Source organism: Phaseolus vulgaris, chromosome 10, assembly GCF_000499845.2.
Source record: "Phaseolus vulgaris cultivar G19833 chromosome 10, P. vulgaris v2.0, whole genome shotgun sequence".
Taxonomy (NCBI): domain Eukaryota; kingdom Viridiplantae; phylum Streptophyta; class Magnoliopsida; order Fabales; family Fabaceae; genus Phaseolus; species Phaseolus vulgaris.
The window spans coordinates 30909779-30928628 of NC_023750.2; the positions used below are offsets into that span (position 1 = coordinate 30909779).

Here is an 18850-nt window from a genome sequence, read left to right on the forward strand (position 1 = left end):
TGTAAGGGTGACCTTTGAGTAAAAGGAAAATGTAGAATGCAATGGTCAATGTGAAACACAAAACATACCGATATACGTATCTATATATACTGAGGAGGTGGTAAGGAATTATTTTCAAAAATATCAAAAAAACAAATTTACAATTTCAATGAATGACAAAAACAAAGTTAAGCATGTCAGGTTTCATACATAAGAGATTAAGCCTATAAAAAATCGAAACTGTAAAAAGGGCAAACATTTCAACTTCAAGGATTGCGATTAATGAAATTGTGGTTTGAATTTGAAAAGTAAGGTTGAAAGTACACAATTTTTAAATTGCTAGCATGATCAGAAAACCCTACTTTGCAAAGAAATGGAATTTTAGGTACGTTTTCAAAGGAGATTTGAAAAAGAGGATTTTTGTTTAGCACAAAAAAAACCCTTAGTTTGAAATTTCTGAAATAATACACAGATAGACAGAAAGTGGAAACCCTAACAGAGAAATCTTACCAATTTCATATAACCATAGACTCTTGCTTTTGCATGCGGACGAAAGAAGGAAAAAATCTTTCCTTGGTGCTTGATATACTGGGGAATCAATTTGAAAACATGAAAATCAAGAAACAAACCTATAAAAGTAGCGCTGCCGTTGACAGATTACTGAAACCGTAAACAACTGAAAGAGGAGAAAAAGTGAGATAATGACTTAACATAATCAGGTAATAAAAACAAAAGAACCAAATCAGGAAAATGAAAACTTTTTAATACTTACTTAGCAAAACAGGAAAATGAAGATACAAACCTCTGAAAGTAGCTGTGGGGTTGACAAATTCATGAAAAAGGAAAGGAAATCAAAGAAGAGAAAAGGTTGGATCAAAGAGCACAGAACAACATTAATGACTTAAGCCAAGAAGGTAATAGAAACAAAAAAATCAATACAACGCACGCGGGTAAAGGTTTAAAATCATATCTAAGTTTACTGAAAGTATGGTTTCATGCAGCTCGGTGAGAGTATTCTTGCTGTGTTTTGGAGGAACAAACCAATTCCCCTTGATGATAAAGATGACTTCAAGGAATGAAAATATTTGACTATTATTATGTACCCCTCATTTTTATGTGGGAACATGTTAGATTAAGGATTTAGGATGAAAATGGGAGTGTCAGATCTTAAAAGTTTAGAAAAGTTTTGAACCAAATGGGATATGTTTGACTTGAATCTATCTATAATACAAACTTTCTTAACACTTTCTCTGAAAAAAGACAAAAGATGAAACCTTTATTCCCTTTCGGCCTCATTGTTAACCACAAACCTGTGATCCTACCTTGACTATTAAGAAAACAAACCCAAACAAAAATAAATTAACTTCACTTGGAGCTGAAATAACAATCAAAGGAGTACAGGAAAACCACAATCATGAGTTAAAAAATCTAAATGACTAAAAACTTCATGTATTTAATGGTATTTGATATTTATAAATTTTAAATTCTAATGGTATTTGTTAAAATTTTAAAATTTGAAATAATCGGAAATTTCAAATTTTAAAATTTGACATTTGTAATAATAATAGTAATCTTGGAATCGGAAATATTGTGTGGTAGTCAGAAAAAGAAGATATGAATAAAAAAAAAGGTAATTAATGTTAATAATGTTGTTGAAATTTTCAAATTTTTAAATTTTTAAATTTGAAAATCTGAAAAATTAAATATTTGAAGTTTATTAGTAATAATAATAATCTTGGAATTATAAGTGTGCAAAAGAAGTCAGAAAAAGAAGATACAAATAAAAAAGTAATTAATGATCTTGGAATTGTAAAATTTGAAAATATGAAAAATTAAATATTTGAAAAATATTAATAATAATAATAATCTGGGAATTGGAAATAAGTTTGCAGAAGCAGAGAAATCAGAAAAAGAAGATATGAATCAGAGAGGTAATTAATGATCTTTGGAATTGTAAAATTTGAAAATTTGAATAATTAAATTTTTGAAGATTATTAATAATAATAATATGGGAATTGAAAATAAGTGTGCAAAAACAGATAAGTTAGAAAAAGAAGATTTGAATCAGAAAGGTAATTAATGATCTTGGAATTGTAAAATTTGAAAATATGAATCTATAAATATTTGGGAATTGGAAATAAGTGGGGCAGAAGCAAAGAAGTCAGAAAAAGAATATATGAATAAAAAGGTAATTAATAATCTGGGAATTGGAAATAACTGTGCAGAAGCAGAGAAGTCAGAAAAAGAAGATATGAATCAGAGAGGTAATTAATGATCTTTGGAATTGTAAAATTTGAAAATATGAATAATTAAATAATTGAAGATTATTAATAATAATAATCTGGGAATTGAAAATAAGTGGGAAGTCAGAAAAAGAATATATGAATCAAAAAGGTAATAAATGATCTTGGAATTAAACAATTTGAAAATATCAAAAATTAAATATTTGCAGATTATTAATAATAATAATAATAATAATAATAATAATAATAATAATAATCTTGGAATTCGAAAAAAAGTGTGCGGCAGCAGCAAAATAAGTCAGAAAAAGAAGATATGAATCAAAAAGGTAATTAATGATCTTGGACTTTTAAATGTATTTATAGATTTGAATTTGAATTTTGAAGAATAATATAATGCGAATAATCTTAAGGTTAAAGTTTGTCTGAAGAATACATTAATGCGAATAAAAATTTAAAACAAAATTGATAACCAAAATAAAGTAAAGAATTAATTTTCTATACTCGACATTGCAACAATTTGGAAATTACATCTATCTATAATAATATTTGAATCTATATAATAAGAACATTGTCCTTGGAAAAATAAATTATGAATACAATATTGAATTTTGAAGCACTAACAACACCATCATATGAATTGGGGTTAGTCCACTTTCAAAGATCAATTTGTGGTCTTCACACAGTGCATGTATCTGACAAAATTTCCTCCATCCACAACCAAATTTAACAGAAGCTTTTTTGGCCTTATGATAAAGATCCTAAAAGAAACTAAACACATGTATGAGATTTATGAAATAAACACAAAAAAACACCATTAAAGATTTTATCAGCAAAAAAAATAAACAATGAAAACAACAATGAGAACCAAGGAAGGAAAAGATTTCACCTTGATGCTGAAAAAAATATGGATATGAACGAAAATCCCATTCCACTTCTACTACCAGTTGCTGCAGAAACTAAAATGTAGATGGAAAAACTCCAGAAAAGATTAAATCAACAGCAAAGTGAAAAATGGAAAAAAAAAATGAGGACAGACAAACAGAGGAAGGAAAAGATCTCACCTTGGTGCTTGAAAATCCATTCCACTTCCACTACCGGTTGCTGCAGAAACTGAAATGTAGATGAATATCAATTTCATGCTGTCAAAAGTAACAAAAAAACACATAATCAACCATGTGAACAACAAAGAAACAAATAACGGTAGAAACATGAAAAGAACGAAAATTTGATAAGAAAAACAAAAAAAAATTCATTTTTATGCGGTGGAACAAAGAAATCGTAAATGAGATGAACAAAATCCACCTTGGTGCTTGAACATGGTTGATATGAACGAAAATCCCATTCGACTTCCACTACCGGTTGGTGTAGAAACTGAAATCTAGATGGAAAAACTCCAGAAAAGATTAAATCAACAGCAAAGTGAAAAATGAAAAAAAAATGATGACAGACAAACCGAGGAAGGAAAAGATCTCACCTTGGTGCTTGAAAATCCATTCCACTTCCACTATCGGTTGGTGCAGAAACTGAAATGTAGATGAATATCATTTTGATGCTGTCAAAAGTAACAAAAAAACACAGAATCAACCATGTGAACAACAAAGAAACAAATAAACGGTAGAAACATGAAAAAAACGAAACTTTGATAAGAAAAACCAAAAAATATTTCATTTTTATGCTGTGGAACAAAGAAATCGTAAATGAGAAAACACAGAATCAACCATGTGAAAAACAAAGAGGCAAATAAACGGTAGAAACATGAAAAGAATGAAACTTTGATAAGAAAAACCCAAAAAGAAGAAATAATAACCTGGAGAAATAGGAGAGAACCGCAGGAAACCCAGAAAAAATCGGTGCAGGAAACCCAAAGAAGAAAAAAAATCATCAGAAACATGAAAAAAATGAAACTTTGATAAGAAAAACCAAAAAATATTTCATTTTTATGCTGTGGAACAAAGAAATCGTAAATGAGAAAACACAGAATCAACCATGTGAACAACAAAGAGGCAAATAAACGGTAGAAACATGAAAAGAACGAAACTTTGATAAGAAAAACCCAAAAAGAAGAAATAATAACCTGGAGAAATAGGAGAGAACCGCAGGAAACCCAGAGAAGATCGGTGCAGGAAACCCAAAGAAGAAAAAAATTCATCAGAAACATGAAAAGAGCGAAACTTTGATAAGAAAAACAAAAAAAGTTTTCATATTTATGCGGTAGAACAAAGAAATCGTAAATGAGATGAACAGAATCCACATAACGGAAGAAATAGTCACCTGGAGAAGGAGAAGGCAGAAATGAAATGAAGAACCCAGAAATGAAGAACTATAAAGGAAACCCAGAGAAGAAGAAACCAAATGCAAGGGAAAACGAAGAGAGATCGGAGAAGTTGAGTAATAGGAGAGAGAAAGGCTGAAAGTGTATATAAAGAAAGATAGTATTTAAAGAAATGGGATTTTGTACACGTGTAAGTCATATAGAGTGCCACTTGTCACTCCCAGAATGAGTTTCAGCTTGCTATTTTTAGTTAAAATTTGAATTTTTTTCTTTTTGAATTTTTTTTAAAACTTACCCTGGAAGTGCCTTCTATTTGTTATATTTATAGATTAATACCTATTTAAAATAGTATTTTGACCTGTTTATAAACTTAAATAATTCAATTAAAATTGCAAATTCATGCTCATAAAGCTTTAACCAACATTAATTATAATTTTCCACAAATATAATATTTCTATAAACTTAAATTATTCAAGAAAAGTATAAATTTATACATATTAAACTTTAATCTACACTAAATCAATTCATATCATAGAACCTAAGTAGAAATTAAAAGAGAGTTAACTTTCCTACTTAAAATACCTTGTTAATAAGGAATCTAATTTTAAAAAAGTTAGCGAAACTCACAGTTGAAATGAATATCGTAAATCTAAGTTATCATAGACGTCAAAAAAATGGGACATACTAATTATCCATTCAGAATCATGTCTACTTAGATTTACTTTGAATGTACTATTTCATTTTAATTGGAAAATATTGTGATAAGAGACCAATTTATTTATCTAAATAGAATTTTATATAAGTTTAATTTTTTTTTTATAAAATCTCTAAACTTAGTTTATTTTCTAATGTGGTTTGACTTGATTGGATGGTTAGAGCATTTTATATCCTGTAAGTCTGATTTATGACCTTTATATTTCATGGTTTTTTTTATATATAATTTTATAAAAAATTATTCCCTGTGAATTATATTTGATGGTTAAAGCATTTCATACCCTGAAACCAATCTATAATTTTGCTCTGTGAATTACTCTCTTTTTTCCCCTATAAATTAGTCCTAGTAATTGAGAAAATATATGGAATATAGAATGGGATAAAGTAAGAAAAACAATTCCTACAACATTGTCATATATTTATTAGTTTACACCAATGCAAATTAAGTGTTAGTAATCCAATTTTAAATACAATAAAACCAATCATATAAAATAGAAACCCGTTCTGCAGCTTAAAACTAATGAAGCAGATCTTGAAGTAACAATAACATATGCATTCAGCTACCTTAAGTTCTACATATAGAGAACCAAAACATAGATAACTTGTCCCTTGTAACTTCAACATGATTTAAAAGAGGCTCCACAAATATAACCTGCCAATTTCGGTCTTAATACATTCCTTAAAAAAAATGTATCATTTTAAGCAGTGAACATAAAAAATAGATTGAGTACTTACCTGTCAGTTACAAGTTTTCTATATAACCCTTTGGCCGCATAATATGACTCATCCCAAGCTTAATGAAGCAGTGTGCTTTAAGTAAATGATAACTGCATATATTAGGTGGATAAAAATAATATTTACGTAGACTTGGTTTTCCAATTTCACATGGACACAATTCCTTGTATAGAAAGATGAGATTATTTAATACTGCATGAAGCAAAAGCTTAATAAATAATGCATATTATTTTATGGACAAAACAGAATCAAAGAAATCCAAACAGAGAGGGCCTGTAGAGCAGGAATAGAAAACAAACACTCCATCACTCAATTTGCTCTTCCCACTTTTATCTTTCTCAACTTATTCAAATGTATATAAACCCCATTGGCTTAATGCTATAAATTGCATCATTCTCTCCTTGATTTTCTTTCTCTTCTAACTCCAAAAATCTCATCATAATTCTCCTTCTATATGCACTCATCATAATTCTCCTATCTGTTGAGTAATTATTACCTCCCAGCCTTGAACTTTAGAAAATGTTCTTGCTTCATTCTCATTTCCAAAAACATAGTCCATATATCTGAATCCAAGAATGGACATCGTTAATAAAATCAATATGTAAATTTTTCTTTAATAATATTAAAGAGAGAAGGATCCTTACAGTAGCACTTTCACCAGTGCATCCTTAAAGAACTCACAGATAAAGGGAGCGAAAAGGTTCATCATGAAGGTCTGCAAACATGAATGGAATACTTATTCTTAGAAACTGCTATTAAAATGAGAATGCCAAGTTCGAATCATATCTAACCTTGCTATTTGTAGCTGCGTGTTCAACAACTAATTGAATGGAATCAGGGGATACACTAAGAAAAAAAAAACAGAAATATAGAAGTACTTGGCCTTTTCAACTATTCACAAAATAGAACACGTGATAACAAATGTCGGCTATCTGGATTTTTCATGTATATGAGATAGAAATGGACACTATATCAACTAGGTACCTAATGCCCAATTTTCTGGTTTGATCAAATGCTCTGACTTATAGCAATTTTGCAGCTGATAAGTTAGCAATGAGTGACCTGTATTAGATGCAATCAAATAGGAGGCTTCAAATACTTGTTTTGCGATCAAATATATGTTAATCTGAAGTATACTATTTACAAAAAAACATAAAATATAATTATTGATTTCTATAATAAGTAGAATAGAAACTCAAGGAAAGCTTGATCGTCTCACCTTTCACCACCAACCACACAAACAGTACAAGTTCCCATAGGTGCAGTATCGATTTCATAATAGTGAACCTAATTGTTGAATGAATAGAAAGTTAATTTCAGAAATGGAATTCTAAGTGACAAGATAATCAAAGATAAACTTATCTTTACACCATCAAGTGAACATCTCTTCTTCATTTCCTCCCCAAATTTGTCCTTTCCTATGTAGCCTATGTAACCTGTGGCATTAGGTACTTGAAGCATCCACTGTTATGAAGTGAAGGCAAATGATTAGCTACACAACTATTGCGGACTCAACTCAATACATAAAAGAAAGTACATACCTGAGAAACCCAGATTGAATTCTAAGTAGCACCTACCGATGAGAAAATTATAAAACTCGTCAAGATGAAATGTGCACTTTCATCTCTTTTCTTTCCTGCTCTTTTAGTAAAGCTAGAATCTATGACTAGAAATCTAATAATTCAAATAGAGTGTATTACCTAGCAATGTACTCCACATTAGATTTGCTAGCCAATTTTTCATACCTAAGATGATTGCCAGATCATATGAAAATTTATAAGAAAAAAATTTGATCCTAAAAAGAAAATAACCTCCGATAAAATACTAGCCCATAAAATAAATGTAGTAAGGAGAGAAAGCTAAAAATCTTTCCAGATCTAGAGGTTGAATATATAACCAGTTATACATCAAATTCTTAATTTACAAATTTTCTACAAATATGTACATTGAGTATTTAGTATAAGAAATAGGTAAAACTTGTGATTTTCCTGAACAACATTCTAGCATAAAGCATTAGCAGAGGGAAAAAACAGATAAGAAGTGATAAAACAGATTATACATCCCAAGGACTAGAACCACATCATATTAATAATATGTATATGAAATTAAGAAAATGCCACACTCAGGGCCAAAATAGCCAAAATAAGAGTAGGTTAATAGAATCAATCAATCCTAACCATAAAAAAATTGAAGGAAAAATGAAGAAGAACGAACCGTAGAAGAACGAAGAAGAAGACGACGACTACCGTGAGCTTGAGTAGCACGTAAATTGGAAAAAGGAATCGAAGAAGAACCAAACCATGGAAGCATTCGAAGAAGACTACCAGTGTGTGGGTGGATTCGGGAGTAGGTGATGTGGGATTTGGAATTTGAAAAACGCTTTGGAGGATGAAATTTGAGATATAGAATTTATGAGGTTTGGGTTTTGCTGGAACGCGTTTAAGTTGAAAGGTGTTTAAAAATTTTAGAATAAAAGTTAATATTTTTTTAATAAAAAAAATTACACACGAGTTTTTCTTTTTTGTTCACTTTAATAGAAGTTTAGTAACATTTTCTATTTTAATTATATTTATTAATTTGTATTGTCATAAAACAGAGACACGTTTGTGTAAGAACATATATTTTTAAGTATGATGATTTAATTTTATATTTATATTTATAATCTATTATTTATCTTAATTATTAATTAATTTTTAAATCTTCTTTATCATGTCACATTCAATCTTTTTTTTCTTTTAAATAACTTAAATTATTATTATTATTATTAATATAATAAATAATTACTTTTCACGTCTGAAAGAAAATCGGTGGTTAAAAAATAAACATATTCGGTGGTTGATTCACTGACTGAAATAAACAATTATATTTAGCGACTAAAAGAAAATCAGTGGCTAAAAAATAAACATATTTGGTGGCCGAAATAAGCAATTACATTTAGCGACCGAAAAAAAATTGGTGACTAAAAAAGAAACATTTTTGGTCGCTAATTCGGTCGCAAATATATTTTTCCCAATTTATTCAGAATAGTCACCACTTTAGCGACCAATGGTTTTGTCACTCTCATATTCGGTCGCTAAACTAACTAACATCATTAACAATTCATTCGGTTGCTATTTCGGTCATAGATTTGCGACTGAGGGTATTCAATGGCTATTTCGGTCGCAAATTGCGATCACTCATTTTCGGTCGTTGAATTCGATGACTAAATTGTTATTTTCTTGTAGCGATGGTTGTGTGCAATTTTTTTTGAGTTGATTGGCACTTTAATTCTGTTTTTGTGTTAGCTATTCTATTTTTTCTTTATTTGAGTCTTGCTGTTTTCTTTGTTACAAATTAATTGTGTTTGAGTCATTTTACTTTTTAAATCCATATATGTTTTGTCAATGTCATGTTTCTCCTATAATGTCATCACTTCTATGTAGTACTTTTCTTGCTTGATTTTTAATTGAGTACAGTTTTCTAGTTTTGTTTTTGATCCTTTGGTGCATTTTATTGTTAGCTTTGAGTTCATGCTTGTGTATTAGATCTATACAAGTTCATATACATCACTTCTATTATGTCTTTGAAGTCTCTTCATTCTATTTTTTTTAATTCCAGCATAGGTTTTCTCTGTTTTCCAGTATTTTGTGCTGACTGAAATTGTTTATGAAAATTAATTCTGTTGGCGAAAATTTCTAAAACTCTGGATTTGAGTAGTTTGAAGTGTTATAAAAAAAAGTGGAAAAAACAGTGTATCAAAATTCAAAATACAAAAAAAAATGATAAATTAAATACGTACAGAGTGCAAAAATATGACTATGGAAAAACAATGAGTAGCAGTGATTTTAAAAAAATCATCACAATTAATTGGCGCACTGTTTTTGTGTGATTCTAGTGCCTATTTTGAGATAAGATCTTAAATTTTCAGTGGTTTAAATTTCAAATTCCAGTTTGCATTATTCAGTTTAGCATAAATTTTTCAAGTCACATAGTTTTTACACAAATTCCAGTAGTACTGTTTTTTTTCATCTATTCTAGTACTATTCTTTAGGTTTCCTTTGTGTGCTATCTTTTCATTGAGTGCCTTATTTTATTGATTGTCTTTTTCATTTCATATTCTTTCCTAGTTTTGTCATATCTTTTATTCTGTTTTGGTTTAGCTATTTCTTGTTACCTTTTCTTGTTTGTCTTTTCTTGTTTCCTCAAGTTTTGTGGTGATTTGTTCTTTGAGTAAGTGTAGTTTGCTTTGACATCATTCACTTGAGGCTCATCCAATCCACAAGAGAGGTTTGGTTAAGGAAAGAAAAATTTTCTTGGAGTGGTTTGAGTGTTCTTTTAATTGTAGCAAGCATCTTTTTCTTCTAACAAGTTTTTCTTTAATTGTTTGTTCTTTGTGTTTTGTGTTTATTAGTTTTGATGACTAATATGGCAAGTGGTGCATCTTCCAAAACTAAATTTTATCACAAAGCTCAACTCAACTTGGCCTAAAGTGGGTCCAACTCAACTCGGGCCAATGTGGACTGCACTTGACTCAAGTTGATGTGGGCTGCACTTGACTAGGCCTAAGGTGGATAACACGACTTAGCCTGAAGTTCGCCTGACTCGACTACACCTTACATGGGTCCAACTCAACTCAACTAGATGTGAGTCAGGGTCGTCTTAGCCTAACCTGACCTGCCCAAAACTAAACTCGACCCAACCTGGACCCAATCTGACCTAACTTATCATAATTTGTGCTCGACTTGACTCAATACGACTTGGGTTAGGCCTAACACGGCCGTACCTAAACTTGATATATATATATATATATATTAATTAATTACACAAACTATAATTTCATAAGTTTATAAATATATATTATAAAAATTAAAATTATATACATGTATATTAATTTAATGAATAAATTAGGCAATTAATTATTTTATTTAAGTTGTAAATCAAGAAAGAAAGGAATAATAATATGTCAACTCAAATTTAAATTAATTTGTAGTTCGAAGTTTGATCTTGAAAATAAAATGGTAAAAAGGAAATTGGACAAGATAAAATAACTTTACATGATTCTATTAATCTTATTAATCTGATGAGTCTTATTTATCTCAATTGGTCACCATAAAAATAATTTACCTATATTCTTTCTAAAATTTTAAAAAAATGTACATAGATATATATGAGTAAAAATCATATATGTATGCTAATATGTTTTTGTATGATAAAAAAAATTGTCACACACATGTATATATATTGTTTCTGATAGGAAGATAGGACCTAGAGACTATTGGGAAGCTTCGTCCTCCTCCTTCCTATGGTGGTTAACCCATTCTTCAGCTTCCTCTCCCAGACTTCCTACTACTTCTTGGAGTCTCGGTTTCTTGATCTCTTAGTCTTCTAGGGAATGTCGAATTGGGGGGGGGGGGGGTACTTGCAGGAGGCACTCTGACGCTCAAGTCAGCAAAGTCGGATGTCAAAGTATAGTAATTAATGACGTACTTACTTATTGGAATGTGCACTATGTTGAACAAGATGCTTTGATGTCTCCAAATCCAAGTGGAAAGCTTGAAGACCTTGCTGCTGTTGTGTGTGTGTGTGTCTAGTTGTTTGAAACTTGGTAATTCACTCGTTAAGTTGATCCAAACTCAATTGAATCTTTAACATTTTGAAAAGATGGATTTTCTAAAAGGAAGTAAAATTTCAACAGGTTGAAATTTCGAATCAACATGTTGTTTTGACACTTACTAGATTTTAAAATGATTTGAAAAAGCTTTGTCTTTGCCTTTGCTGTCAAACAAATTTCAACAGGTTGAAATTTCGAAACAACAAGTTATTTGACACTTAGTGGTTTTTAATGCTGTCAAATAAAAATGAATCGGTTATTTCAAAAAATCAACCGATTGTTTTGCTGAAAACCTTAACAAGATTTTGTTAAGTGGTTTTCTGTTTTAAATGATTCCAACAGCTTTTGGACTTTTGTTGTAACTGTTTTAACCATTTGATTGAAAGATAAAAAGGTGATTTTATGCTCCTATGCATTAACTAAGTGAGAGAGATCAATCAAAAAGAGTTTTCAAGTTTTCAAAGAGCTTTCAAGTTTGGATCATCTCAAGTGTGGAATAGGATTGGGTCTTGTATTCTGATCTTTGATCTTGTGATTTACCCAGGTGTATTTTATTCCCTTCCTTCTTAAAATTGTATTTCTGTATTGGTGTTTTCCAAGAAGTTTTGTGTGTTCTTGAGGGGATCAAGATCAACATTCTTGGAGTGGTGTGGTGTTTGTCAAGGAGTGGTGCGTGTTCTTGAGTGGTTCAAGATCATCACTCTTGGTGTGTGTGAAATCCTGTAAAGTCAGAGGGTGTTCTGACTTGAGGTGTGTGGTTGCAAAGAGGGTGAGTGGGTATTGTGGTTTCAAGATCACCTCTTTGTGGATGTGTTGTTTGTAATATGTGATTGATTACATAATGAAGTCTCAGTGGTTTCTGAGGACTGGATGTAGCTCAGGTGTTGAGTGAACAGGTATTAACATTTTGTGTGAATCTCTCTATCCTTACACTCTTTAAATTTCTTTTAAATATGTTTTGATAAAACTACTGATAAAAACAATCGATTGTTTCGTAAAAACAACCGGTTGATTTTCTGCATCAAGCTTAAAATCAGTTTTAAATTAGGCTGGACAGATTTTCCATTGATTAATTCTTCATTGCCTTTCACTCTACCTTGAGTACTTGCGAAAATCTTTCAAAAACAATTCACCCCCTCTTGTTTTAGCCCTATAATTCTAACACACTATATTTTAATGGACTTACCTTGTTGGACCGAATTAGTGAGATGGGTCGTACTTAAGGGTGTATTACCTAGTTCGGTCCATACTAGTAAAATATATATATACACTTCCTTTCCATGCATTGGATCATTCTATGTCACAATACAAGTTACACTTCTCCGTTTATAACGGAGTGTAGATGTCTAAAGTAATGCGACTTTTAAAGGACAAGGATCATCACTTTTAAGACTCCTTAACAACTCAACTACAATATCTTTGGTGGGTTCTATTACTGTCACATTCATCATTCTTGCAACGATTACTCATGATAACCCATTGTATACTATGTCACTTGACTAGTCTGTTTTTTTTTTTAGGAATATTTATTCGAGTTACAATCTTACTAGCAAGATGTGTGTGGGTGAGTGTATGGGTTTTGTGTTAAGACAACATGTATAAAAAATATATGAAATAAAAATTTATAAAAGTGTTATGAAGTAATTAAAGACATATATTTAAAGATTAAAATTTAAAAGTTAATTTATTAAATCGATAAGTATAAAGAAGATTTAGAATACTTACACTTATTAATTTACCAAAATTTAGTAAAATTAGTAATCACGATATGTTAGAAAAAGAGTTGTTACAATTAGATGGTATTAAAGTGACGTTCGACGTGTGACCTCTGAAATGAGTTCAATATGATTTTTTTTTATAGATTATAACTTGTATAATTACATATGAAAAATAATAGAAGGAACTATGAGTTGTCAAAAGCGATATAAGCTATCAGAGACATGATTGCAACTCTATTTGGGAATTAAAAACATGAAAGGATAGTTGAATCATAAGATTTAATTGGATTTAGAAGAAACAAAAATTCACAATAAAAAGATAAATTATGGATTAAAGAGATGGAGAAAATATTTTAAGTTATAAATTGTCCCGTGTTAAAATTGATAGGAGAAATTGAATATTGGTGAGACAATACCAAGAGATTATTGGAAGATGGGAGAATAATCATTATGTAAGAAGTATTTAAAGCAAAAAATTTAGAAAAATATTTTCCCACTAATGTGAGAAGAGAAAAAGAAATAGAGTTTATGTAGTAAAAACAAGGGAATATAAGTAGAAGAATATGTTTCTAGTTTGAAGAGTTAGGAAAATTTTCTACTTTATTTTTGAAAGAATGAAGTGTGTAAAATTCAAGGATGGACTTAAGCATGAATTGAGAAAAGAAATGAAAATATTAGAATTTTTTTTATTTTCCTACACATATTCCTAGTGTTGATTTCTTGAAGGTTTTGAAATTAGTCAAAATAATATACCAAAATATTTCTCAACCAAATAAAAAGATGCATAATGAGGGAAAACCCTATGGCCACCTCCAATAAAAACTTTACCCAATTTTCTTCAATAAATTCCAATAAATATGTGAATTATCAGTATCTTAAGTGTGGACATTATCATTATGCTAAATATTTTCATCTTAGAGGAACTATCTATTTTTAGTATGAAAAACTTGGTCATGTGTTCTCTAAATGTGGGCAAAAAAATTCACATTCCAATCCTTCTACACCCAAGGTGATGGCAAGATGCTATCACAAGGTAAGGCCTACAACAACGAGAGAGTTTACACTATGACTAGAGCCACTACTGCAGAAAAGGTGAAAAAGGACGGTCATTATAGCCTTAAAATGACGGTTTTATGACAGTTGTTTTTCAGCGCATAGTTTATTCTCTTTAAGAAAAGAAGGCGGCTATTTAACCGCCACGTTACATTCAGTATAAAATGACTACTATGGTAAAATTCGTCGTTTTATACCTCCCCATAACTTGCATATATAATACATGCATGAGGTATAAAATGGAGGCTATGGTAAAAGTCGTTGTTTTATACCCTCCCTAATCTCAGCACACATGGTGCCCTAAAACGACGACAATGGTACAGGCCGCCGTTGTACACCCTCCCAGAAGATATAAAACAACGAATTTTACCATAGCCATCATTTTAGATGATTTTTTTTAGTTCATTCTGTTTAATGCTAATTCCAATCTAAATTGACCTGTTCAATTAAAGCCTAGCTAGACAAATGCATAAATTCATATAATCAAATTATATATATATTGATAAAAATGTATTACAAACACTAATAACATATTCCTATCTATTTATCTAATTCCTATGCTATTGATTAGCTATCCTTTAGTTATAGAAATTAAGGAAATATCTGGCCCAAGCATTTCTCACATATTCTATGGCAAGCAAAGGGAGTGGGCTCTCATCCGTAAAGAATTGCATTACAAAATAAGGTTCACATTAATTACTGTTAAGATACATATATGCTAAAAAATTATAAAAATAATTTACCACCATGTTACCTTCTCCCAATTACTTTTAATGCCTAGTCTTATAATGGTAACCATCCATTGCATAACGTAAAAGCTACACTCAAAGCCTTTCGATCGTCTATTACACTATAATTCAATATAAATTAAAAGTTAATATTGATAAACAATGAAAAGAGAAGGACAAAAGTTACAAACCTGTAGTGCCATCCACTTCAAATTTTGATAATTTGAATTAGATAGATCTTTGAGGATGTTATATCCACGCCATGAACTAATTAATACAAAAAATCGCGTTAGTAAATGTTTAAGTAACATATGTAGTTAAGTTTATATTGTAATTACATATTAATCATATTCTTTAGATATATGGATGGCTTCTTGTGTAGGGAACAAAACCACACAACAGTCTTATCAATCGTGGATAAGACAAGTAACTGTCAATGACCCCTATATCATTCATGAAAAGATTTTGTAAATATTTAAAACATGAAATAGTAATAATTGACGACTTATAATTGAACTTACTCATTAATATAAGAGTATAGATAAATTTGTTTTCCCTATTTTTCCATAGTGTTAGTGATGTATTTTGGGGCTTCAGATTTCTTTGTTCCAATCAGATTAATAGAAAAGGGATCCAAGAATCCATAGACATCTTCATTCCCGTCATTGATAGAAACTCCTGACAAATACCTACAAGTCATTAGTTAAGGCATAATCAATAACAATTTAGCATAAAGTAAATTGAAATATAGGTAAAGATACTTACATCATAAAAAAATGAATTATATTTATATTGAGCTCCTGGTCTCCAACTGCAAATTCTAACAAATCTGACATGTATATGTATAGTGGCATATCAGTGTTTATTCCAAAAAAAAACATATCATCCCATGGAATGACCATAAGGTTTTGACCAATCATGCTAAGGAAGCTATAGAATCGTCAATGAGAACCTCATGCTTCTTTTTCGGACTTGGTTTCCGACGAGGTTTCTACAAAATAAAGAACATTTGTATCAAATTAGATGTAATATATAAATATAAATTAATATAATGAAATGAAATTATTACCGGAGGTTCTGGTATAATTCAAATGAGGTGTCTAGGCCAGACTATGAATCTCTGAAATATATCGACCACAGTTGTTACCTCATCTGAAGGTAGTGGAACACGAGCATCAGCTACTCGTACTTTTTCCACCGTCACCTTCACCACATCAGGGGAAAGAGGAACGTTATGTGAGGTGGTGGCTTCTTGATAGACTTTTCCAATGGCCACCACCTGAGGAAAAATGCCGCCCTCTACCAGTAGATCACATTGGCTCATCTAGCCAATGATATCCCCATTTTGAAGTTGTAGGAGCTGCACAACTCCCCTTTGTGCTCTTGGGATCATAACTAACATGCAACTCAAGTGACTGAGCACAATGTTGTGTCGATAGAAACTCCCGTCGCGACTCTAGTCGCACGTGTTCATTCTTCTTTCTCATTTCCTCCATTAATTCTTGGCGTATCTTACTCGTTAGTTTTGTTGTGGTCTTTGAGGCAATGGAGGAGGATGAGTGTCATGGTGCAACTCCAAAATATTGTTTAATTCAACCCCTTTCCCAGTTGCACGTACACGACCACATTGCTCAAGTCGTCCAATTGCTTCATCTAGGATATCATGATGACTTTTAGGTACAAAATTACCTTGGGAGCTTTTCTCAACCAAGGAATCCTGCAAGAGATCAAAATCATATAAGTTTTTAATATAATTAATGCTTTAAAATAAATGCAAAGGATGATAAAACTACTTACAATTTTTTCTGAAACTGTCCGTGATTGCTTAAAACTATATGCATTTGACTTTTTAATTTAGGCCATCTTCCATTTTTCGTGGCGAAAAGGTGGTGATGGAGGTTCACTGATCCCTGTATCAATCTCAGACCCAGTGCCCTGTCTGGATTGCTCATTTTCCATCATGAGTGATTGCTCAAGCTTTCGATACCCCGAACGAGACATTAGGTGTGGGGTAACCTTCTTTTGTGTTGCAACTTGAGCTTTCTTCCAACGATCCTGTCATAAATAAAATAAACAAAGTAAATCAAATAATATTAAGTCATTAATGTTATGATCCATAAATCAAATAGTTCAGTAACTCAACTTACCAACCACCCTTCAGATTCACGGTTTTAAACAAAAAGACGTCATGTCTCTTCATCAATATTAACGTCCTTTAAACAAGGATTTTGGCATTTATAGATGCCAAAAACATATTTCGTCGTCAGAGTTGACTTAAACTGATACAATTTAATGTCGATATTAGATATAATCTTTTATCAAATCGATTCCACATTAGGGATGTCAAAATATGTCTGCAAAATAATATCATGAAATTAAAATTGATCAATGAATATTAAAAATCATTATATGATAACGAAAATAATGTAAAGCTTACCAGGATATCCCCCCAGAGCATGTTTCGATCGACCTCTTACACATTATCCCATGAATTAATCAATATGGAGAGCCTCTGATGAGCAACAACTCCAAGATAGTTGCTAAAATTCTCAGCACTAGGACCAAAAGCCACTCCAGTGTTGACATCAATGTCAACATGTGTCTTCTCACCACTAGCATGTCTCAATGAGAGACGCTTCAGTCTAGTAGGTCCTCTACTGGATCGTCTGGAGGGGGGTCTAATTGGAGTCTGATCGTCACCCATATTTGTGTTTAAAAATTAGGTAAAAAAATTAGTTAAATTGCATCGAAAGAAAATCATATAAAACAAATACATAAAATTCTAAATTTGTATTATAAAAAATATTTGAATTTTTTTTACCATAATGGGTTGAATGTTCATATGTACATTCCTTCATTGTGGTCTTTACGGGTTGCATGTACATCATCAACTACATCGTCATCTTTATTCATTATCATTGGTGTGAGTCACCATTTTCAATATCATCAATAGTCTCCCCTTGTTTTTATTATAAAAAATATTTGTTTTTTTTACCATGATGGGTTGAATGTTCATTTGTAAATTCCTTCATTGTGGTCTTTACGGGTCACATGTACATCATAAACTACATCGTCGTCTTTATTCATTATCATTGGTGTGAATGAACGAGGGTCACCATTTTCAATATCATCAATAGTCTCCCCTTGCTTTTTTCCGTGTAAAATTGACATACCAATGTTTTAACGTAGGATCTTTGACGTAGAAAACCTAAGATGCTTGTTGAACCATTATAAATGGCTCATCCCGATACCCTATCTTTCGAAAGTCCACTAATGTGAATCCTAATTCATCAATTTTAACCCCACTTTTATTGTCAACCCATTTACACTTGAAAACTGGAACAAAAAACTTAGTATAGTCAACCTCTCATATCTATTCTATAATACCATAGTATGCCATTAATCCAACTACTGGATTTGTATCTTTTGAAGTGGAAAACTGCATTGACTCAACTTCAAGAGTAACACCACAATTTTGAAATGTACTCTTTTCATCCATAGACTTCGTGTAAAATATACAATTGTTCACTTTGTAACCTATAGAATAAATGTCATAAAACTTCAATCTAGCAGCCAACTAGGTCAAGGTCTTCGATGTAGTTGAATCCTTTAATCATGTATATAGTGGCGGTTTTAATATGGTGGTTATTAATAACCGCCATAAGTGTTTGTATAATATGACATCTTAATAACTGTCACAATTATCCTTCAAAATGTGTCATTTTGAACTGCCATAATTTCGCTTCGAAATATACACTCTCCCATGTTTTCCTTTCCTCCATACCATTCCTCATTCCCATTTTTTTTTTGGAAACCTC

General features: G+C 31.0%; 2 long non-coding RNA genes across 5 annotated transcripts; both read right to left on the reverse strand.

Annotated features, from left to right (window-relative positions):
- Positions 1 to 2730: 2730 nt before the first annotated feature.
- Positions 2731 to 3777, reverse strand: LOC137819245 (uncharacterized). Its single transcript, XR_011082260.1, has 4 exons — positions 3697 to 3777; positions 3525 to 3600; positions 3109 to 3361; positions 2731 to 2980 (listed from the first exon to the last, which is right to left on the reverse strand). It is a non-coding gene; the product is annotated as an uncharacterized lncRNA (long non-coding RNA).
- A 1703-nt stretch (positions 3778 to 5480) lies between these two features.
- LOC137819704 (uncharacterized) lies at positions 5481 to 8460 on the reverse strand. 4 transcript variants are annotated; one of them, XR_011082377.1, is made up of 8 exons: positions 8158 to 8460; positions 7644 to 7688; positions 7485 to 7516; positions 7163 to 7407; positions 6928 to 7005; positions 6735 to 6789; positions 6588 to 6658; positions 6044 to 6506 (listed from the first exon to the last, which is right to left on the reverse strand). It is a non-coding gene; the product is annotated as an uncharacterized lncRNA (long non-coding RNA). The 4 variants fall into 4 exon arrangements; XR_011082379.1 differs by adding an exon at positions 5481 to 6035 and having other exon boundaries at positions 6440 to 6506; positions 7163 to 7688; XR_011082378.1 differs by lacking the exon at positions 7485 to 7516.
- Between the last annotated feature and the right edge of the window lie 10390 nt (positions 8461 to 18850).